The following is a 24,295-nucleotide window of genomic DNA, read 5'->3' as shown; positions in this document are numbered from 1 at the left end:
CAAGGACAATACAATGAGAACATGATGGGAGACTACATATGGGAACTGATTTGTAAAAGTGATACATAATATAATCTACTCATTTCTAAATCTTCTGTGGTCATCTTTGTATAATTTCAATATACATACGTGTTAATTGTGATTCATATGTTGCTTTTTATGACTTTATAAGAATGGAAAGATGCAAATTTGGTGTTTTTCATGTTTTAAATAGGTAAATGTCAAAATTTGACTATCCTGGTCACAAAAGCAAAGATTTATGGAAATAACAGACATTTTTTATACTTTTTAGGCATGATCAATTTGGAAATTACACTTACTGCCCAGAAACAAAAATTGTGTTACATAGAATTAGTATGCAGTTGTCAGAGCTTGCTCAGTGATGCAGCTCCCAGCACTTGGGGTGAGTCATATCAACAGCTGTAATGAGATGTCTTAGTGCAAGCAAGTGCATTTCTATGCGAACCCATCTTGAAACTTCACTCATCTCTCCCTCCATCTAGCTCTACTCTGATCCAGTCTTCTTTCCTTGCAATCCTTCAGCTTCAATAATATTTTTCCTAGCTTTTCATTTAGTACTAATCACATTAAAAAGGTCACCTGACACATTATTTTCATAATGCTCATCATATAACCACAAGTGTTCAGAACCTTTTTGGTAGAAAGACCACAAATGGGGTCACACCCCTAAATGTGCCTCTCTTGGTCAATCACAGCTTAAAGGTTTCTATTTGTGCATGCATGCAAAAACCCAATTCATCAAAATTCAGTATATATATAGTTTTTCATGTAATTAACTGAGAATGATTCATAGGAAACATGTAGGTTTTGATATGTTTCGTTAGACAAGCTTCATCAGAGAGCCCACTCTGAAATCAGCTTAAACAACCAAATGGTCTAATCTTTCACATGAACTGGAGTAAGTGAACTACCCTCTGAATAACACCCCCCTCCCCCAGGTAGCTTATTCTTCTGTAATATATAGCTCACACTGAATTCTACTGATTCCTACTGTATCTTGCATCTTCACTGATATGCCTCAGTTCTCTTGCTGTGAACCGCCTGGATCTTCTGGTTGGGCAGTATATAAAAAATAAAATTATTATTATTATTATTATACTGGGGCTTGTGAGAAGATTTGGAGTCTTAACCAGCTAAGTTTATTTTCTATGAATAGTGGATTCGTCACATATATCACAAGATTCTTTGATTTATCGCTGTCATATGAAAAATAGCACATGCTATTTCAGAATGATTATAGTTTAATCTCTCTCTTTTAAAATGCACATATAGAAAGGCATGCAAAAATACATGTACCGTATTTTGACAAAATGCTCTACATTTCTTTGATATTTGTCACAATACTCCCAATTAAGAGAAATTCTATGTAAAAATTATTATTTTATACTTATACATTTGCAGGGCCATATTTCTTTGGGAAAAAAATCCTTCATCAAGCACAGCCCATCTTTGAAGACTACCCAGAGAGCACCATCATTCAGACCAGTGTTTTGAATAGTTTCATTATTATTCTAAAGCACTGTCTACTGTACAGTAAAGCAAACCTATACTCAACATCATTTAATATGTAAAATATTAATTGTGTTTTGAGGTTTGGGGAAGACAGGATTGGGCCCAGACAATGGTGACATCTAGTGGTCAGACACAGGATGCATGGTTAATAGATTTTGGAAGGGTGCAATTCATGGGCATTGGCTGAGAACTGATGCTGAGATGGTTATTGGTTACATTACATCAAGGGTCCATAAAATGCTTATTTGTTATTTGCTATAGTACCTTCAGCAAATTGCATCAAAGCGGTGTATAATTTAAAATCTTCGAGACTGGCACAAATGCTAGATAGGAACTCCATTTCACATAGGAAAGGTATAGGAAAGGATAGCATAGAAGGAGTAAGACAAAGATAAGGAAGACAGATACAGGTGGAAAAACTTGAAATTTGGAGGCAAGTACTATTCACTGAACACCAGTCCAACCCCTAACTAAGAATTAAAGTAAGGAACATTTAAATTTATTGTGAGAAGATTTAGCATGGAGAACATGGGGAAGAGAATTCCAAAGTGAATAGCAAGCCAAGCCTGAGTGAGGGGAGGCAAGCTAAGAAGAAATTCTGAGGAAGAACATAAGTAACATGCAGGCTTATAAGGTACTAAAAATTATGCAAATTATTGAGGAAGACCAGTATCAATAGCATTGTGCACCAGAAGTAAAATTTTAAATTGGAAATAGTATTTTGCATGGATCCAATATAAATTAAATAAGTAACATGAGACACATTCTGTCCTTGTAAGGTAAAAAATGTATATAATCCAAAGCATTTTGGATAAAATTTAGGGCTCCTTTTACTAAGGTGCGCTAGCGGTTATAGCGCACACTTAGCACACGCTATATTGCCACGCGCGCTACAAGCTAACGCCTTCATAAAGTTTGCATTAGTATTTTTCGTGTAGCGCGGGGTTAGCGCACGCTAATCTTTAGCATGCTAAAAACGCTAGCGCATCTTAGTAAAAGGAGCCCTTAGTGAATATTGTGGAAAGTCAGCCAATATAACATTGCAGTAGTCCAACCAATACATCACCAATGTGTGAATAAGATTCTGTAAAACAGAATGCTCCAGCAAAGCGTGATCTGATTGAAACTGGTGAAGTACAAAGAACAATGTATTGACAACAGAGGAAATATGAATTTGAAAGTTAAGTTGATCAACAGTAACTCCAAGATGTTCAGATTCAGAGTCTACCAGAGTAATAGGAGAACCTGACAGAACTGGAGCACGTGATGGTCTGAAAGAATGGTGAGAGAATCAGATAGCAGCTGACTTGAAGGGGTTCAAGACTAAGTGGCTATCAGCCAAGATTTGACCTTCAACAAATATTGTTGCATGGATGCAATATCGGGGGAAGATAGATTTATGTAGTGAGCAAGTAGAAAGTCATCTGCATAAAGGTAAATGCTAATTTCAAATGACTGCAAAATAATAGCAAGGGGGCTCAAAAATATGTTGAAGAGTAAAGGGGCTAGGACAGAGCCTTGTGGAGCACTATAAGTGTTTTCCTGAAAAGAAGAGATGGGATTTTGAAAAGAACTTTGAAAGAGTGTAAGTGACAGAATGGTCTCAACCAACTGTGCATGCAACCAGAAATGCCTATATTGGTAAGCCAAGAGAGTAAGAAAAAGTCCTGGCTATCTGTGAATGAAGGTTCATAGAAGATAGTTTTCAAAAGCCACTTATACCCTTGTAAGTGGTTAAATATGTAACTGTTGTTCCACCACTATCATATATTATTGCTTTGTCCCAGAGGCATTCTATTTCTAAATAATGTACCACAGGCCTGATGAATGCCAGATCGGCTGATAAGAAATTCTCAGAAACCCATAATATCATCTTTGAATAGCATCTAGACATCTTGGAAGTCAGTTCAATAAAAGACACTAAAATGGAAAATTTGGGCACTCAGCTAGTATTTTATAACAGCATGTTTGCATGTCAAATCTTATAAAATACTAATGTAAATACACAGTAACTTATCTAATGTTAGATGTAACCACTTATGCCATGTCTATGGCTGGTGTACATGGCCATGCCTAAATATGTATTTTATAAAGCATCAATTCAGGTATTCCCTTAAGTTAAATAACCAATAAAGATCTCAAATCAACCTTATGATATTTTTCTGGGCCTCAGCAACACACCCCTACCACTCAACAACAGTTCATAGCGGTAAGAAAATTATGTATACTCATCACTGGCCCTTATATTTCAATATATTACCCTCCCAGGTCGAACCATATGAAAATTTATAAGATAAGTTAATCGTCTTGCTATTAAATTATTTATTGAAAAACAAAAGTCACTTTCACTTTGGTGCGGTTAGCAGTACATGCTTTCATCTCAAGCGGTGTTGTTTCTCATGGTTCAATGTCAACTCAATGAATAATATGAGTATGTGAATCTGCACATCTTATCTATCACGATTTAACAAGACTCCTGAGGCAGGCCCTTTTGGGCTGAAACACGATCATGTTGAGTCTATTATAAAATAAAAGGGATTGAGCACCAATTGGTCACCTTCGTTGTTGTTTCAAGCATGTTGAGGCAGACATCCTTGGGTTGTGTGGCACTGACACTACTTTTCAGCTGGAAGGGCATCTAGAAGGGCAAGGACAGCAATGCTGGTGACCGGTGGCGGACATATAGACAACAAACACACTTCCTCCACTTAACCTATGCAGTTGACTACTCAGATCCAGAGGCAGGATCCAATGGCCAGCAGCCTGCAGAGCCACAGGCTCAACAAGAGCCAGGGATCAGGGGGCAAACAATCCCTCAGCAATGAAAGGTAAGGTGGTGGTAGTGGGAAACACAAAGGGGAGAAGCCTGCATGTGGCACTAGAGAGCCACACCACTAGAACAGCAACTTCTCCCCCCCTCCCCTGACTTCTCAGATCCTGGCTATAACTCAGATATGGGTAGAGTGCCCAATCTGCTTGGAGAGGACACCACCAATAGAAGTGGTAGTTTCTCTGCCTGACACTGATGTTCATGGATCACAGTGTTAACATGGGGGACTAAAACCATCATAAGCTGCAGCTCCTGCCCAGAGAAAGTAGGTGGAACAGATGCAGCAGCTTCACCAAGTCACTGAGCATTGAGGGAGGAGAGGTGGGAGTTGAGTGAAATCTGGCATCAGCTGCTGGGAGCTCCTAAAGATGTTATGACCTGACAGCAGCTGTGAAAACCCCCTAGCCCCCCATTATTCCACCACCTGCAGCAGTACAACAGGTACAAGAGGTCAACTCTCAACCAAAAGGGGCTGAATGGGGCCCATTCTGAGGCCTGTGCCACACCAGCCATTCTCAGAGTCTATCAATTAGTCTCAGTTCAACAGCTGCAGCAACTGCTAGCACAGGGACCAGTGGCAGTGGCAAAGAGGACGAAGGGGACCTGGGCACTTGCTCTGAGGCTGTAGAGGCTTCCTACTCATCTTCAGCTGTCACCCAAGATGGGTCAAGGGGATCTCAGAGGAGATTAGGAGAGGGAAGTGCAGAGGTAGGGGCAAGGGGAGAAGGAAGTAGGCAAAGGGATACCAGATGTGGGTCTCTGAGCTGGGAAAGGTGGAGGGTGTGTGTAAGCTGGCACAGGGAGGGAGAGTGTACTGGGGGTCACATTGAAATGGATGTGGTGGTGATGGGGTTTATGAGAGGTGCAATGAACTAATAAAACTGTACATCCATATCTACATGAAATCAGTCTAAGTGTTGCCTAGTGCAGACACTGATGCAGTACACCCTGGTCAGATCTATGGGTAGGGGGCTACTCATCCTTGGGGAATTTTAAGTATTGATCTGGACTCAAAATTATCTTTCAGTGCCCAAACCTCTCAAGTTATTAAATGCTCTTTCTTTAAACTATCCATGATTTGATCAGTATGATCCTTACTTTTCACCTCTGCTCTGAACATCCTAGTATACTCACTAGTCATACAGCATCACGGGACGCATCGAGTCGGAAGATAATATCTTCTGTCTTGTGGGACCCTCGACCACTAGAGGGCATCCGCTGAAAATCAGGGGAGGGAAGTTTCATGGCGACTCCAGAAAGTACTTCTTCACCGAAAGAGTGGTGGATCAGTGGAACAGACTCCCACTGCAGGTGATTGAGGCCAGCAACGTGATGGATTTTAAGAGAAAATGGGATGCTCACGTGGGATCTTTAAGGGAGTAAATTCAGGGGGGCGGATACTTGGCAGCGGCAGACTCGATGGGCTATGGCCCTTTTCTGCCACCATTTTCTGTTTCTATGTTTCAGTTAGATTACTATAATTCGCTATATGCAGGATTGAGACAAAAAGACCTTCATACACTACAGATGACCCAAAACAATCAGTCTGATTCATAATGCTCATAAATATTATCACATCATCCCCCTTCTCAAGAGGGCACATTGGCTTCCTGTCTATCACCTAATTACATATAAAACATTGCTACTAATTTTCAAAGACCAGCTTCGATGAACCTCCTTATCTCATAAGTCTCTTGACCCCTTATGTTATTTCAAGAACCCTTTGATCCATTCATCAAAATCAGCTCAAAATCACCATATTCTGAAATTGTTCATGAACACATCTGGTGCACTATTTGTTCTATGCATGGCCCTCAGCTCTGGAACTCGCACCCCACATCTCTTTGACTCTAAATATCCTTAGTAAAATTTAAAACAGATAGGGACATCTGTCTATAAAGCCCTGGTCACTCTTCTATATCCTTCCAGATAAAAACCTCAAAAATATGATACCACCCCCCCCCCCCCGCCTTTTGTTTTTTTCCTGTCCTCTACTATTACTGCTATGTTGTTCTACCCCCTTCCCTCACTCTCAACTCATCATTTTTTGTTTGCACAAATCCAAATCTGCTTTCCCTCTTGAATAGATTGTAAGTCACTTAGAAGGTTCTGACCCCAGTACGTGACAGAAAGATTTAAATTAATTTGGAAACTTGACCTGGTGGCTGCTGCTGTGGTTGCTGCGGCGAGTCTGGCAGAGACTGCCTTCTTCTCTGTGCCAATTTATGGAGCATGCAGCACATCATAAAGATCTGGGCCACCTTTTCAGGTCTATAGAGGAGTCCCCCCCACCCCCCGACAACAGAATCTGTTTTTGAGCTGACTACAAGTATGTTTGATAATGGCTCTGGTGCTCCTGTGACTATGATTGAAGCCAAGCCTCTGTCACCTATCAGATGAAGCAGAATGAGAAACAAGGATGTATTATCAAGGGGGGGAAGGGAAGGGTTGACAGTGCCACCTGGGAGAGAGGGAATGTGTTGGATGGTAGGGAGGACAGAGATCTGGGGTTTGTGCATCCCTATGGTTTTTACCTAGCAGCCAGCTGCCGTTGATCTCCCCTCGTTCCAATCTCCTGTAGATTCCAGTGTGCTGGAAGATGTAGGCATAATGAGTGGAACCTAGGTATCATGCATATACTGTATGTCTACCATTTCCCACTGAATGTTCATAGAATGGTATGCTTTCCTGTTGTGGCAGGTGGCCTCATCCTCCGAGGGGGGTGTATAAGTATGATATGTGTGTAGTCATTGATGCTTATGACTGAAAGAAAGCGGGCTACGGCATAGAATACATGACACAGTTCTATAGAGCCTGGGGGTGTAGGGAAGGTGATGTGGTCTGGGGTGTGGGTAAGGAAGGCTTGGCGGAACTTGCAGAGGCAGTTGGAGATGGCATGCTGGATGAAGCCTGTGTTGGCTGATAGGAGAGACTGAAAGCTCCAGGTAGCCAGGAATGCAAAGGAGGCAGTGACTTTAAGGTGGACAAGGATGGGATATTTCCTGTTGAGGCAGGCCTGGAGGAGGGGTTTGAACTGCTTACAGAGGTGCTGTATGGCAACCCTGTCAAAGTGGTATCTGTCTATACATTCCCGATCTGTCTTGTCCAGAAATGGGCCCTGAACACTCTTACACAGGGGTATCTCCTGAGAGGTCCTATCTCACCACTCTCCTGCCTGTTACATAGCTCTCCCCATCACCACTGCATTAAACACATCCATCAGGAACCAGCACAGGTGCACCCCACTATCCCCACAAACACCACCATATCACAATCACTCTCTTACTAAGGGTTCCTGTGTTATGGACATACTAACCAGTTAGCACACTGGTAATGTCAGCACTCTAGCTGAATAACGCTTCCACGCCTATTCTCTGCCCCAACTACCCCCTCCAAAAATAAAATAAATATTTCATGCGTGGAGGGGCATAATAATAAAAAAAAAAACGTCTAAGTCCCCTTTTGGCCAGTCCTTCGCCTAAAAGCTGGATTCTGTAACCGGTGTCTGTCAAAAACAACACCGGTTACAGAATCCACACCAAACCCCCCCCCCCCCCGACATCGGGGCAAGAGGGAGCCCAAGCCCTCTTGCCCCGCGGCACCGACCCTCCCCCGATTACGTTCAGGGCAAGAGGGAGCCCAAACCCTCTTGCCCCGCGGCACCCCAACGTTCCCTGACGACATCGGGGCAAGAGGGAGCCCAAGCCCTCTTGCCCCACGGCACCCCAACGTTCCCCGATTACATCGGGGCAAGAGGGAGCCCAAGCCCTCCTGCCCCGGGCACCCGCAGCACCCCCTGATTATGATCAGGCCAGGAGGGAGCCCAACCCCTCCTGCCCAGGTGGACCCCCTACCCCCACCCCCCACTACAATATGGGCAGGAGGGATCCCAGGCCCTTCTGCCCTTGATACAACCTCCCCAATAACCACCCCCCGAACCCCCGATCGGCCCCCCCCGCTGACCCGTGACCCCCCGCTGACCCCACGACCCCCCCCACCCCCAAACACACCCCCATACCTGTAAAATGTTGGCCAGACGGACGGGTGCCAAACCCACCCGTCCGGCAGGACAGCCGGCTGCAGAATGGGGCCGGATTGGCCCAGGCGTCTTTAACCCCGCCCACAGTTGGGGCCTAAGGCGCCTGGGCCAACCAGAATAGGCCCGGGAGTCTTAGGCCCCTCCTATGGGCGGGGCCTTAGGCACATGGGTCGGGTCTAAAACCAGCTTTGATTATAGGTACTTGGACGATCAGGTTTTTTGATCGTCCAAGTAGCCATTTAGGACACTTTTTAGCCTTTTTTTTCTTTTGATGATAAACCCCTTAGTGTATGTAAATTACAAAACTATTGCAGAACGCTTTAACATATCCTATGTTAGGTCAGTTTTCTTGTTTTAAGCAGATACTAGTGCTTATTGTAGCTTAATAAAAGAACCCCTAAGTTCTAACTAAATAGAAAAATAAATCAAAGAACACAGCGTGTGTGTATTTGGCTCCCATTTTTAGCCTACACAGAGCGTTTTTGAATACCAGGGAACAGTGGTGTACCTAGCATATTTGACACCCCCCCATCTATATGAAAAATATGATTTTTAGTAACAATCCACATATCGCACAAGAGTGTACCTAGGAAAAGGCATCATCTTAAACACTGCAGTGATCACTAGAATACCAATACATACATTGTAAAACTAAACAAGCCAGATCCCACTCAGTCAGTTGATCCTGCAATCAATATCAACTTTTCATACACACAGAACAGAGATACACCCTCGCCCAATATGGAATAATCACAAACTAAAAATAGAAATATGTAGACAAAAGTTAAACTGAACCGCCAAGAAACCAGACTGCATGCAATGCAACACCACACCACAAAAACAGTAACACATGTCCTTTAATACTGTACAAAATATAAAGACAGTAAATGTAAATTTGAAAAAACTGATACATAACAATCACCACTTTACAAATTAACAAATAAAAATAAAACAAATAATGAGAAATAAGAAAATACCATTTTATTGGACTAATCCATTTTTCAATTAGCTTTCAGAGGCCAAATCTTTCTTAAGAACAGTACTGTTATGCTATCCTGTCCTGACCTAAGGAAACGAGGGTTTAGTCCAAAAAATTGCCTTATTTCCATTTCCTATTTATAAAATTTTATCAATACAGTTACAATACTACTTGATTCTAAGTAAAGGAACAAAAAAATATTTCTACCTTTTGTCGTTTCTGCTTTAATCATCTTCTCTTTGCTCTCTTCTTTCTATACAGCGTTTGTCCTCTCTCCCTTCCATGCAACATCTGCCCTCTCTTTGCCCCTTCCACCCAGCTTGTGCCCTCTCTCTCTCTACCCCTTCCATCTACTGTCCACCCTCTCTCTGCCCCTTGCATCCACTGTCCACCGTCTCTCTGTTCAGTATGGCATCTTCCCTTTTTCTATGTCCCTTCAATAAACTGTATATCCTGTGCCCTTTCTCTTCTTTGTACATGATTCATTTTGACTTCACCTCCTTCCCTATGAACTGGCATCTCTCTCTTATTTCCTTCCTTCCTTCCTACTTCACCCATGGTCTGGCATCTCTATCTCTTTCCCTTCTCTCCCCCATGCCCTGGCATCTCCCTCCTATCTCTCCTTCTGACACCTCCTCTCCTTTCTTTCCCTCTGGTCTGGCATTTTGTCTCCTTTAGTTTCCCTTCCTTCCCCCAATGCCCTGACATCTTTCTCCTCTCATTCCGTCTCACCACCTCCCACTCCATTATCTAGCATCTCTTCTCCTTCCTTTCTCTCCTTCCTTCCACCTGGTCTGGCATCTGCCTCCTCCCCCTCCCCCTGACATCTCCCCCCTCTCCATGGTCTGGTATCTCCTTTCCTTTCTTCCCATGGTCTTGGCATCTCTTTCCTCTCCCTTCTCTGGTGTTCCTTATCTCCTCTCTCTCCACAATTGGGTGCTGCAGAAGCACTTCTCTTCCTCTCCCCCCTCCCCAAATGGGTGCAGCAGCAGCACTTCTCTTCCCTTCCCCAATTGGGTGCTGCAGCATTTCTCTTCCCCCTCCCCACAAAAAAAATTGGGTGCATTTCTCTTCTCCCTCCCCCCTTGGGTGCAGCAGCATATCTCTTCCCTCTCCCCAATTGGGTACAGCAGCAACATCTATCTTCCCCCTCCGCCCTTGGGTGCAGCAACATCATCTCTCTTCCCCCCTCCCCGGGTGCAGCAGCAGCATTTCTCTTCTCATCTCTCCCATCGCAAGCTTCCCTCCATCGCTAACTTTTTGCTGCTGTTCCTTGCTTCGGGCCTTCCTCATTGCTGTGTCCTGCCTTCGCGGAAACAGAAAGTAGGCAGGACCTGGCATCCAGGAAAGCCCGTAGCAAGGAAGAGCAGCAAGACAAGTTTTAACTTCCCTCCGTTGCTGACCTGTCTCCCCTAGCTTCCCTTCATCGCTGACCTAAGCCCTAACGAATGCAGTGTCTTCTCCCCACTCTCTCTTCCCCATTTTCCTTCAGCATCCTCAGCCCACTCTCTCTCCACTTTCCTTCAGCGCACGCACATAAAAACAAGCAAGTAATTTTATATCATTTTCATTCTATTCATTCATAGAAATTAAAGTCTAAATAATGCCATTCACATAACAAAACATGATTTTACAAAAATAATTCCCTACACAGTCAAGCCTGCAAGGATTACTAGATATCTTTCAGCAGCTCCCCTCCCTCGCCCTTACCTTCGTGGCCAAGTCAAAATGATCTACCAACAATAAAATTTTAAAAACATAAAGCACACTGTACGCAGAGAAAATGTTAATTATCATTTATATTCTGCAGGTTTTCAAAGAAGTCAAGGCACATGACTTTATGCAATGTCACCTCAGTAACAACTATACAAAAATAGACAAATATACCCCCCTCCCTTTTTACTAAACCGCGATAGTGTTTTTTAGCACAGGGAGCTGCGCTGAATGCCCCATGCTGCTCTCGACGCACATAGGCTCCCTGCGCTAAAAACCACTATTGCGGTTTAGAAAAAAGGAGGCCATAGTGCAAAATATAAGCAGCATATATAAATTCTTAAAACGGACACATTTTGATCACTAAATTGAAAATAAAATCATTTTTCCTATCTTTGTTAATTTCATCAGTCTCTGGTTGCATCCAATATTTCTTCCCTTCTTTCAGCCTCCTTTATGCTTCCTCTCCTCCAGACCTCATTCCCTCTGCAACTTTTTCTTTCTTTCATCCTGCCTCCTTCTTTCTTTCTCTCTCCATGCCCCCTTTCTTTCTGTATGTCTGTCTTTCTCGCTCTCTCTCTCTGCCCCATTTCTTTCTTTCTTTGTTTCACCCTGCCCCCTTTCTTAATATATGTCTGTCTTTCTCTCGCTCTCTCCGTGCCCCATTTCTTTCTTTCTTTGTGTCACCCTGCCCCCTTTCTGGCTCCCTGTCCCCTCTTTCTTTCTTTCTGGCTCCCTGTCCCCCCCCTTCTTTATTTCAGGCTCCCTGTCCCCCCCCTTCTTTCTCTCTGGTTTCCTGTCACCCCCCTTTTTTCCTTTCTGGCTCCCTGTCCCCCCCCTTTCTTTCTTTTTCCCTGCCCTCCCCCATGCCACCGCCATTGGGAAACATGCTGCCACCGCCGCCAGGGAATAGACTGCTTCTGCCGCCATTGGGATCAGGCCGGCACCGAGTTTTCCCTGCTTTTCTTCCCTGCGGGGCTGACCAACTCTCGCCACCCGACGTCAATTCTAACGTCGGAGAGGACGTTCCAGGTCAGCCAGGCAGCGATTGGCGATTGGGGAAGAGAAGCAGGGCGATCTCAGAACACGGCGCTGGCAGCTTGGGGGATGGCAGTGAGAAGGGAAGGGAAGAAGGTTGGGCACCCCTGCTGTAGACGAGCTACAGTTTGCTGACCACTGCCCTAGGGAGAACACTGGAGGGTGGCCAGTTGTGCACCCCCTTGGGGCATGCACCCGGGCGGAACACCTCCCCTGCTCCCCCCTCTTGGTACGCCACTGCCAGGGAACCAAATTTTGGAGAATTTTAACCAACCCAGGCACCTAGACATTTGTATAAATTTACCAAAATATAGGCATTCAATATTTTCCCACATAGACTAGGCATTCAGCCTTGGTCAAAAATGGCTACTGAACAAGTACATTGGTGATTTCTATTCCGCCAATACCTTGCGGTTCAAGGTATTGGCAATACAAGTACAATATAAGGCCTAACTACAAGTGCATACACTAGGCTTAAAGAATTAAATCAGTTCATTTTTCCATGTTACATGATTACTGAAAGGACAAGTAAACAAATAGCACTTATCTATTTAGTGCAAAACAAGCACTTAACAAATAATTAATCAAGAAGGAATTATAATCATAAAAAATATACTATGATGTAAAACAAGATGCTTTTTAATAGCCTTAATTTTCCATAGCAGTTGCTGACTCTGTCAACAAGAAGGCTTAGCAACAAAGAATGATAGACAGGAGATTTTTAAAATTATGATAGTCATAATTTCACAAAAAAAGAATGTATATTTTTGGAATAAGATTTAAATAGAAATGTGAAAAAATTACTTTATGATTTTATAACAAGAAAGTGACTGTTTATTATTTCTATATACTGTCTATCTTCTCTGCATATATTATTAATCTGATTTGCATGAAACTCAAAATATATGCAGTGCTATACAAGCCAAGTATAGCTATCTCAATATGGGGAGGTAATGAATTATATCAACATAAGCATTGCAGTCACAGTTGGTTCTGGTTTTTATGCTAACCAACAGGATGTTTTTTAAAAAAAAATGTATATGCAGTGCTATTATTGGGGCAATTCTATGAAGTAGGCATTAACATTTACACATGGAAAAAATGTTTAGTATACAAGCATATATGTGCAAATCTGCTTTCTTACTCAAGTATATATATATATATATACATGCTAGCTATATATATATATATATATATGCTAGCATGCCACCTAAGTGCTGTTCTGAAAATACCAACTTAACTTCCATAGTGCATATTTGTAAGTTGTTAAATCACAAGAGGATTGTGGAAAAATTGCAAAAGGACCTTGTGAGACTGGAAGACTGGGCGTCAAAATGGCAAATGCAAAGTGATGCATGTGGGAAAGAGGAACCTGAACTATAGCTATATGATGCTGGGTTCTATGTTAGGAGTCACTGCCCATGAAAAGGATCTAGGTGTCATTGTTGAGGATATGTTGAAACCCTCAGCTCAATGTGCGGTGGCGGCTAAGAAAGCAAATAAAATGTTAGGAATTATCAGGAAAGGAAAACAAAGATGAAAATGTTATAAATGCCCTTGTATCGCTCTATGGTACAGCCACATTTTGAACACTGTGTGCAATTCTGGTCGCCATATCTCAAAAAAGATGTAGTGGAATTAGAGAAGGGCGACAAAAATGATAAAAGGGATGGGATGACTTCCCAATGAGGAAAGGCTAAAGCAGCTAGGGTTCTTCAGCTTGGAGAAGAGATGGCTCAGGGGTGATATGATTGATAACTATAAAATACTGAGTGGAGTGGAAATGGTAGATGTGAAGACTTGTTTACTCTTTCCCAAAATACTAGGACTATGGGGCATGTGATGAAGGTACTAAGTAGTAGATTTAAAACAAACTGAATAAAATATTTCTTCATACAAGTAATTAAACTCTAGAATTTGTTACTGGAGAATGTGTTGAAGTCAGTTAGCACTGCAGTGTTTTAAAAAAGGTTTGGATAATTTCCTAAAAGAGAAATTCATATTTGAAAAGGTTCTGGTCCCAATACTGCTTCAAACACACACTCTCTGTCATCTCTGGTACAGATGCATCTGGGGACACCTCCTTAGAAAGAACAAATATGCAGACTGTTTATATATCCAAAGAGATGTCCATTTATTCTGAGTACTGCATACATATTTATAGCATTTTACTTGGGTCAGTTTTTTCAGCATATGACTGTAGGAAAGACCATATTTGGTAACAGGATATATAAAAGCAGCTAGAAGGAGGTAGAAAACAAAAAGGAGGGGTTTAGTGGGAAGTTTCCATAACTATGGCATAAAATACTGTCTTTTTGTCTAAGTTCTAGCAAATGTTTCTTTCTAGCAAATGTTTCTTATCTAAGTCCTGACTCACAAGAAGCAAGATCACTCAGCTAAAACACAGGATGTGGGGGTCAGTACATGAGGAGGAATGATCTTGGCAAAACTAGTCAGCTACAGAATAGAATGTAAAACACAGAGCTCAGAACACAAAGAGAAAATGACCTTGTGGTTTCTTGGCAAATACAAACTGTTTCAGCAGTGTTTTATATGTTACACAAGCAGGAATGGAATAGACTTATAAGAAGTATATGCCCCTTCATTACCCTCTTACGTCATGAAAATGATATCATAATGAACAGCATCAGGTTGGAAGGAGAGATATTCCAGATATGTCTCCCAAGGAGGAGGCTTAGGAGCAGTAATATGAGCAATACAACACATAAGCAGTCTAAAAAGGACATAAGCAACAAGGATGCAGATAATAATAGAGATTATAACAATAATAAGGTCTTTATCCCATCCTTGTATCCAGTTAAAGGACTGGTCCCAAAGATTAGATAAACCAGCAGTGGCGTACCTAGCATATGTGACACCCGGGGCCCATCATTTTTTGGCACCCCCCCATCTGTACGAAAAACATGATTTTTAGTAACAAGCCACATGTCACACATGAGTACCTAGGAAAAGGCAGCATCTTACATACTGCAGTGAGCAGTACAACATCAATACACCCATTGTAAAACTAAACAAGCCAGACTAGTACAGATCAATCCTACACCATCAATCCTAACAGAAAACCATGTCTTTCAAACACACAGAACACAGAAAACACCTTCGCCAAGTATGGAATATGTCATCACAAACTAACCCCTCCCCCTTTTACAAAACTGTTGTGTCGATATTAGCCATGGTGGTAACAGCTATGACGCTCATAGAATCCTGAGCATCAGAGCTGCTACCACCATGGCTGGCGCTAAAAAATGCTCCACAGTTTTGTAAAAGGGGGGATAAAATAGAAATACATAGACAAAGGTTAAATTGAACCAGCAAGAAGCTGGACTCAACACCACAGAAACAGTGACACATGTCTCCTAAAGCAATAAAGAAATAGAAAATTTTTGTTCTACCTTTGTCTTCTCTGGTTTCTGCTTTCCTCATATTCTTGTTAATCTCTTCCTTCCATCTACTGTCTCTCTTCTCGCTGCATCTTCCATTTGCTCTGTTACTGTGCCTCTCCCTTTCTCCCTCCTTCCAAATTGGTCTGGCACCCATCTTCTTCCCTCCACTCCTCCTATAGTCTGGCATCTCTGTCTTCTTCCCTGCCAGCGTCTTCTCCCAACTCTCTCTTCCCCATTTCCCTTCAGCGTCTTCTCCCTACTCTCTCTTCCCCATTTTCCTGCAGAGAGAAGAGAGATAATGGATGGAAGGAATTGAATGAGAACATGAGGAAAGCAGAAACCAGGCAACAAATGTAGGAAAAAAATTATATTTCTTTCTTTTTTTTTTTTTTTGCTTCAGGATAAAGTAGTATATTAGTTGTGTTGATAAAAATTTATAAACATTAGAGGCTCTGGTACAAACCCGTTTACAAAGTATGTATTCTTTCCAATTAATATTTCCAAATTAATAAAGTCTCTTTGTTTATTTGTAAATGAGTTTCTACCAAAGCCTTTAATTCAGTAGCATAATTAAATGAAATAACTGTTTCTGAAGTTTATAGGGACTAGCGGGGATGGAGGGGATTCCTCGCAGGGACGGGTGGGGACAGAGGGAATTCCTCACAGGGACGGGTGGGATTCCTTACGTGGACGGGTGGGGACGGGTGGGATCTTTGATGGGGACGGGTGGGATTTCTGTCCCCGCGCAACTCTCTAGTCCAAAGACCAGGGTCAGAGGAGTGGCCATCTCTACCACCAGAGCACATTCAGCCAGGGCTCTCAAGCAGGCAGGCATGACTTGTACTTGAACAGGAGTAACTTTAGAAAAAAAAGGCAACAAGGTGTAATTTACCGCCATGATCTTGTGCCAGGACTCCCACCATGGTTTTACAATTGGCTCAAGCATATTCAGGAAAACCCAGGCCCGGGCTAGAAACCAAAGCACATTTCAAATGTCCAAAAGCATCCAACATTTATTTGGTTCATCTGATAAGATCAGTCATTTCAGGACCCAGGGTCTGCTCAGAATCTGGTCATAGAAGGAACAATCAGGGATCCATTGGCGGCAGTAACCAATCATACCAAGAAAAGTGAGCATGTCTGTCTTGGTAGCTGAGCAGGGCAGACCCAGGACAGCAGCAATGCGAGAAGTGCTAATTTTCCTCTGACCATGAGACAGGACAAAACCTAGGTATTCTACCTCAGATTTACACCATTGCAGTTTCTTTCATGACACTTTGTGACCACACACAGACATCCATTGTCCAAACTACTGGCCTGACAGGTCTCCTGAGTTATGGAACAAAGAAGGAGGTCGTCCACATACTGGATGAGGATAGAACCATGAGGGTCGGTCCATGGTTGCAGAGTAGCCCGAAGGACAATGGAGAACACCACAGGGGAGTTAACATAGCCCTGGGGAATTCTACACCAAATATACTGCTGTTGCTGGAATGTAAAGTCAAAAAGGGGCTGAGTCAATGACAGAAAAAGTGGTAGCTGCAGGTGGAATGGAGGAGAGGAGGGACGGAACGTCAGGGGCAATGGGTGCAATGGGAACTACCAAAATCAGCAGAAGCCCAGATTGGGTAGTCTAAGGGGAAGGGCAAAAGCATGGACGGAGGACAAATGGACATAAATGACAGGGAAAAAAACATGCAAGCCTCCTGCATCATCTGTAGTGAGCTGAATGAGGCGAGGGAAGAAAAGATCTCGACCAAGAAGGCTAACAGGGCAGTGAGGAATTAGGAGAAAAGAAAAGAGTGCTGGGTGGGCTACAGACAGGGGTGTAGTACGGTAGGATTTAGTAAAAACCCCATTAATTCCCATAGAAGATTCAGCATTCATGCGCGGACCCCGATAGTGTAAGTAAGTTCTGACAGGAGCTGGTCTGGCAATCAAAATTGCTTGTGCTCTGTCTAATTCAGACTGCAAATCAGAGGAATGTTGCTTTAAGTCAGAAAGAGTAAACCAGAATCACATTAAAAAAAGTTCCAGTGGAGAGAATGTGCAGACCATCTACAGGTAAAGAAGATGGTCTGCGTATGCTTCAGGATTGCTCACTAGCAATTTGTGTGGTCGGTGGGGGACATTTGTTCAATTGCTCCCATTTGCATGCTGACCCGTTGTGGATCAGTCGGCCTGCCGCGGATCGGGCATGATCGGGCAGGTTAGTGAATCTAGCACTGGATCACTATGTAACAGATGGGAATATTTTTGTATTATGTTTAGCAGAAATTTGGTGGTGTGGGGGAAATGTGGTTGTTTACCTGCTTTGCCTTCATAGTTTTGTGATTTATTACCAGTCTAGGTCAGACGGCGTGTTGGCTATCTTTTCAGAGTATCACTGTGGAAATCAATCACTGTAGACATTAATTTATAAGAATAAATTGGTCTTAAATGATGTGTATTTGTCCAGCCTTTAGAGCGAGAGTCTTTTTTTGTTCACTAGTCAAAATAAAATCTCTTTGACAATTCTGTTAATTTGGCTCCTATTCTGGAGTTAGTTTGTCTTGGTTTTATACTGGAAGGTTTTTTTTTGGGGGGGTAGCAATGAAATCAGAACCTTTTTTTATTATTTTGTGGGATCTAATCTAATCTAATCCTTTGTTTTATCCCTGTAAAAGAGGGCTTAATATGGTTTATATTAAAACTTTGCACAGTATATTAATTTGGAAATTTGTATGAATTGTACTATTGAAAAAAACCCAAAATAGCAGAAAACAAGAAAGTCTTTAATCTTTTTCAAAAGATTTGATAGGTAGTACATGACCGCATGACTGATGGGTAATTCATTCCATAGAGTGATAAATAGAAAAGAACAAGAACGGAAGACTTGACTCCTTGACTGAACACCTTTAAATGATGGAATAGACAGTTTATAACCAGTAGAAGATCTACAGCCACTTTGGTGTGGAAAAGCTAAAGGTAAAAACAGTAAGCAAACGCCGGAGAAACAAAAAACCACAATGGTTCAACAAGGAAATTTCGGATCTCATTAAAATGAAAAAAGAAACATTTATCAACTACAAACATCTTGGGAAAAGGGAGGCAAAAGAAGACTATCTGGCCAGATCTAAGGCTGTCAAAAAGGCAGTCAGGGAAGCCAAACTTCAAACAGAGGAAGATCTAGCACGGAACATTAAAAAAGGGGACAAATCCTTCTTTAGGTACATTAGCGACAGGAAGAGAAACAAAAATGGAATAGAACGCCTTAGGCAATCAGATGGAAACTACGCAGAATCTGATACTACCAAGGCAGAACTGCTAAACGAATACTTCTGCTCAGTATTCACCTGTGAAGCGCCAGGAGATGGTCCACAACTACAAATAAGAGACAGCCAAAATGACCTGTTTCGCGATTACGAATTTACACCTAGTAGCGTCTACCACGAACTTTCAAGACTCAAAGTTGACAAAGCCATGGGGCCAGACAATCTACACCCCAGGGTACTCAGAGAGCTGAGTGAAGTTCTGGCTGAACCACTATCTGTACTCTTCAATCTTTCCATGCGCACGGGAAAAGTACCCCTAGACTGGAAAACAGCTAACGTAATTCCACTCCACAAAAAGGGATGCAGAACAGAGACAGGAAATTACAGACCGGTGAGTCTTACATCCATAGTGTGCAAACTCATGGAAACACTGATCAAACAGGAACTTGACAAAATTCTAGACGAAGAAAGTTTACGTGATCCACATCAACACGGATTTACCAGGGGAAGGTCCTGCCAATCTAATCTGATTGACTTCTTTGATTGGGTGACCAGACATCTGGATGCCGGTGAGTCCCTTGACGTGATATATTTGGACTTCAGCAAAGCTTTTGATAGCGTCCCACACCGCAGGCTGTTGAACAAACTAAAATCAATGGGATTAGGGGATACATTCACTACATGGGTAAAGGATTGGCTAGATGGTAGGCTTCAAAGGGTGATGGTAAACGGTACCCCCTCCAAAACGTCAGCAGTGATGAGTGGAGTACCTCAGGGCTCCGTCTTAGGGCCGATTCTATTTAATTTATTCATAGGAGATTTAACCCAAGGACTTAGAGGAAAAGTATCACTGTTTGCCGACGATGCCAAACTATGCAACATAGTTGGCAAAAGCAGTGTGCCTGACTTTATGACGCAGGACCTAAGACAGCTCGAGCAGTGGTCATCAACTTGGCAGCTAGGCTTCAATGCTAAAAAATGTAAAATAATGCATCTAGGCAAAAAAAATCCACACAGAACTTACACACTAAATGGTGAAACCTTGTCCAGGACCACGATGGAACGTGATTTAGGAGTGATCATTAGCGACGATATGAAGGCTGCCAATCAAGTAGAGAAGGCTTCGTCCAAGGCAAGACAAATGATGGGCTGTATCCGTAGGGGTTTTGTCAGCAGAAAACCTGAAGTAATAATGCCACTGTACAGATCCATGGTGAGACCTCATCTCGAGTATTGTGTTCAATTCTGGAGACCACACTACCAAAAAGATGTGTTGAGAATTGAGTCGGTTCAGCGAATGGCTACCAGGATGGTTTTGGGGCTCAGGGATCTCACGTATGAAGAAAGGTTAAAAAAACTGCGGATGTACTCATTGGAGGAGCGAAGACAGAGAGGAGACATGATTGAAACCTTCAAGTATATTACTGGGCGTATAGTGGTGAAAGATGATATCTTCAGTCTTACGGGGCCCTCAGTAACCAGAGGACATTCGCTGAAAATCAGAGGAGGGAAATTTCAGGGTGATGCTAGGAAGTACTTCTTCACCGAGAGGGTGGTCGATCATTGGAACGAGCTGCCTCAGCGGGTGATTGAGGCCAGCAGCGTGTTAGATTTCAAGAGGAAATGGGATATTCATGTGGGATCTCTAGGAGAGTAAGAATCAGGGAGTGGGTCACTGGTATGGGCAGACTCGATGGGCTATGGCCCTTTTCTGCCGTCAATTTCTATGTTTCTATGTTTCTATGTTAATGGTACAACTAAGCTGCAATAGCATTTTTAGTGTATGCGGGATTTTAGCGTGCACTAAACCCACTCTACGTGGCTAGAACTAACGCCAGCTCAATGCTGTCGTTAAAGTCTAGTGCGCACGGCAATTCAGCGTGCGCAAAGCGTGTGCTAAAACCGCTAGCACAGCTTAGTAAAAGGAGTCCTAAGTCATCTAATTGTCCATAAAATATTTTAAAAACTAGACAAATACTTTTGAACTTGACTCTTGACTAAATAGAAAGCCAGTGTAGTGATCTCAAGAGGGGTGTGATATGTTCAAATGTATTCTTATTAAAAATCGGCTGAGCTGCAGTATTCTGTATCAGTTGTAGATGTTTTTAAATTGCCTTTACTAATACCACAATAAACAGAATTATAATAGTCCAACTGGGCTAATACAGTCAACTGTACAATCGTGGCAAATGTTAGGTGCCATCGACTTGTGCTTGAGTCCTAGTGACTTGATGAATGGCAGATCTAAAAAGAAATTGGTTTTGTGCTAGTCTGGAAAGGTCCTCCAGCATCATCCCCATGGTTGTTTTCAATGTGTCCAGCCACCTGATTGCAGATCGCCCTTTTCGTCTGGTTCCTTCGATCCTCCCAAACATGATGTTCTTCTCCAGTGATCTCTCTCTTCTGATGGTGTGACCAAAATAAGACAGTTGTAACTTCATCAGTTGGGCTTCGAGTGACATAGCCGGTTTGATCTCTTTACGGGGTTTAACTTCATCATGGTCAAAGTTGACCACTGTAATAATCTGGTAATACAAAAAATAAATATTAGAGGCAAAGTTATTTAAATTTAGACTAACTTATTGTAGTATAAAAATATCATCTGCATATGTAAAAAGAAATTCACCTGGACCTAAAGAGAGAATGCTTAATGATGTCATGTAAACATTGAAAAGGATGGGGGACAGTGGAGATCCCTGGAGCACACCACAGCTAGGATTTTAATGTACATTGGGATGTCACTGATTTTAAGCAAGCAAGCAAGCTAGCAGTGAAACTTAAAAATAAATGTCCAGATCTGTCTTAACTGTTGATACATCTGGTGCTAATATAATTGGGTCCAGATTCTATAACTGGTGCTGTTGTCAGAGCGCTGATCATGTGTCAAGCACATGACGGTACTGGTTACAGAATTGCTGCTCTGGAAAAGGTAGGTGATAGAAATGAGATATGAATTAAGAAACACACTTGATAAAAAGAACCAGTGAAAAAATGACATATTAAGCTTTAGGCTGTGAGCCTGGAGTGGTGTTGCTGAGGTTCTTGGTGGAAATTTAAGAAGCCTCCACATTTGATCACATGCCCTACTACTACTACTACTACTACTACTACTAATCACTTATATAGTGCTGAAAGGTATATGCAGTGCTGTACATTTTGACCCAAAAGATCAAGGCGAGTTGCAACAAAAATAATTTGTCATTATTCCTACATCTTAAGATTTCCTCTCCTTACTAAGACCCAATATTAATCTAAAAAGTCAATTTTTAAACCAGTCTAGGCATGAATCCTGACAGGACTGAAAATGTGGATATTAGCAGATGTACCGTATATGCTCAAATATAGAACGAGATTTTTGGGCCAAAAAGTGGCCCAAAAATGAGGATCTCATCTTATATTCAGGTCATGACCCGACCCCCTCCCGGACTTGATGAAGGATTCTGGTAGGCTGAGACAGGAAAGATTCCTCCCATCTCCCATCACAGCCAATACTAACAATTTTTATAACCCCCCCCCCCCTCCGCAAACCTCTTCTCACAACCCTGGTGGTCCAGCGGTGTATGGGCAGGAGTTAACTTTCCACGCTCCTGCCCTGCGCTGCGCCCCTCCTTCTGAGCCCCTTCTTTTCGCCCTCTAATCTCATGGCCAGCAGCACACTGGCACACAGGAGTGAGCTTCTCAAGCTCCCACCCAGCCCTGCGCTGCTCGCTGAATGGCTGCCACCAGTTCTCACGAGAAGAGGTATGGGGGGGTTAAAAAAATTGTTAGTATCGCCCGGGACGGGAGACGGGAGGGATCCCTCCTGTCCTGGCCTACAACTAGACCACCATAGGGGGAAGAGGGTGCAGGGTAGAAAGGAGGGACATGGTGCAGAGCCTGGCAGGGAGGGTGGACACGGTGCAGAACCTGTCAAGTAGTAAGGGGGGCTGGGTTCAGAGCCTGGCAAGGAGGGGAGCTGGCTACATAGCCTGGTAGGGCAGGGAGATAATTTTCTAAAAGTTTACACATGCAAAACTGCATTTAAATTACAACATTGGTGTATAAAATATCTTCCCTTTTGCATATGTTCCTAAATGATAATACAAATGCTTAAGATTTTCCTTTGGTACATTGGTGTTTCAGTCTATGATTCATAGCAGATATCTTAATAAAGATGTTAATGTTTCTCTATCACATGATTAACCTACAAATTCTTGTTAAAACTAAATTTTGTGTTGTTATTGTGCATGCCAATGTTTGCCTGATTTTAATTTTAAATTATTTTTTGGTGAGCATGCTAATTAGTATTGCCATGACAACCCTTCTGGTTCCTTCTGTTGTCTAACAAAAACTGTTATAGTCAGGCTAGCAGCATATGATGACATCATCCTTCCTGACTTCCATCACCCCAGAAATATAACAGTTCCAGAAACTGTAACCTTGTAATTATCTTTCCTATTAATAGCTGGTACAAGGTGCCACCGACTACAGTGAATAGTGCCACGCTTCTTTTTAGCAGGAAACTGAGGCAGTGCCTGGGTTAAACAAGCTGTGACTCAGGTAAAAGCTCTGAAAATCTGACCAATTATATTATTTAGTTTTCCAAGGAGGGTCCTTGTGTTGCAACTGCCGTGCTTGCCTTTTTTCCCCACTAGAGCTAGTCCTGAACCAAACCAGGAACAGATAAACCATTGAGTAGCGAAGAGAATTAAAATATGTTGACAAAGAGCTTTATAGATTATCATTGTGTGTACAGTATAGGGGCAATTTTCTGAGTTTCCCACTAAGATGTAATGTTTGGGAGTACATTGCACGTTAGGGAAAAAGCTCTTAAAAAAAGCTGTGGTAGCAATTCCCCCTTGGCAAATGCACTGAAGCCCATTCAATTCCTATGTGCTTCACTGCATTTGTTGCGGTAGAATCGCTACTGCAGCTTTGTAAAAGGGGCCTGAAATGAAGTTATAGAAGAAATTGCTCCTAAAAGGAAGATTAAAGAAAGAGAGGGAACACTTTGGTTTAATTTAGGTTTGTTACAATTAAAACAAGAATATTTGAAAGGTTTGAAAAGAGTGGAATAAAACTCAAAAAGATAAGGTAAAGCTCAATGAAGAAAAATGATTAATAGATATAAGTCTCAGTTAAAACAGGCCAAATAAAGATATTATTCCGAACAAATAAAGATTGGCAAAATAGGTTGGAGAAAGTTATATAAGATAATTAATTTTATGATAACCCCAGATGGCATGATGACAAGGGCAATGGGTCTAGCCTTTTTTCTTCAGAAATAAAATATAATCTATTAGGGCAGATATACAGTATTTAGTACTGCTTATTCTCAGGGAACATTTAAATGAATTATCGTTAATGATGACATCAAAGATCAGTTACAAATAGACGTACAGCAGATAGGTATTGACAAACTTTTTTCTCAAGTATTAGAAGTGGAACTGAGAAGATTATTGCCTAAATATGTGAAATCTCAATGTTTGCAGGATATATGTCTTGTATTTTTGCTCAAAAAAAATC

Source organism: Geotrypetes seraphini, chromosome 1 (assembly GCF_902459505.1).
Source record: "Geotrypetes seraphini chromosome 1, aGeoSer1.1, whole genome shotgun sequence".
Classification (NCBI taxonomy): Eukaryota; Metazoa; Chordata; class Amphibia; order Gymnophiona; family Dermophiidae; genus Geotrypetes; species Geotrypetes seraphini.
The sequence above is the reverse complement of the archived record's forward strand: the minus strand, read 5'-3'. Positions refer to the sequence as shown.